Below are 1,220 nucleotides of genomic sequence, written 5' to 3'. Positions count from 1 at the left end.
AGAGAGCTGTTAAAGAGCCACAACCGGACATGAAGGACGGGAAACGTTAGAGGAACTAGTGGATATACTTTAAAGTTGAGAGGAGGCTGTTGAATAAGATGTTGTAAAATGGCAAGTCATTTGTAGCGGCCTTTGATAGGCCTTTTCCTCTTGAGAATAAATCATACATAGTTCAATGTGATCAGTTGTGCAAAGATCAGCTTTAATACCATGGACCAGTACATTTACATAACACAGGACAGTAACTTTTCCTTTGGTATTGTCTTACATTAAGGAACTATACAGACATGATATGAGATAGCGACCTTGACCTGTTCAACCGGATTTTCTAATTAGAATGTACATGTATTGCCAGTTCATGAAGCTGAAGAATAGTGATGGATGTCTCTCGAAGCGTCCGGAAGTAATTCTCCGTTTTTGATCCAGTTGCAGATTGAAGATTGTTTATAAATAAGCCAGAAAATTAACATCGTTTACAATGTTTTTGACGTCATGCATAATGTTTTTGACATGCACACATTTTCTCTGCCTGATGGAGACATCACATCTGAAATAAAAATACGGTTTAAAATTTGTATAGTAGTATTTTTACATTTTGCAGATCCCAGCTGATCCCAGCTGACCAATGTGTTTAGGAGTTCAACCGGCCAAAGGGAATAAGTTGGCCAGCTGACCCCTTGGCCATGTTTGATACACTATCTTACGGCACAGGTAAATCTGCCGGGAGATTAGCTCACACACACTCGAATGCGCACATGCACACACACACACACACACAGAATACAGAGACAGATGACATGACGACAGACGTACGTCTTATTAACTGGTTACAACAAACTTTATTTTCCGCACGGGACGGCGAGCAATACACGACAGGGGCAATACGTCCGAATCTGCTATAATTAAAGAAGGAGGGATATCGTACTCACTAGGATTCTGTTGTACCCTCGAGCTTTGGTTTCTGGCGTTTGTATGTTATGACATGTTATGTTGGACTCCAGATTACTTAGATTCCTAATGACAAATAATATTGATTGAATAATATTAGTTTCAATTCAATGCGTCATCAGATAGCTTAAAGTCAAATATAATTATACTTTAGGACTTAGATGTAACATAAATTCAGATGAATTTAATAAAAGCTGGTGTATCTGAAGTTTTACATTGATTTGAAGAAAAACTTAGCAAAGTAAAACGTTAGATTAGCTTCTTTAATGCAT

The sequence above is a fragment of the Branchiostoma floridae genome, chromosome 11, assembly GCF_000003815.2.
Source record: "Branchiostoma floridae strain S238N-H82 chromosome 11, Bfl_VNyyK, whole genome shotgun sequence".
In the NCBI taxonomy this organism is placed as follows: Eukaryota; Metazoa; Chordata; class Leptocardii; order Amphioxiformes; family Branchiostomatidae; genus Branchiostoma; species Branchiostoma floridae.
This window is presented reverse-complemented; position numbering follows the sequence as displayed.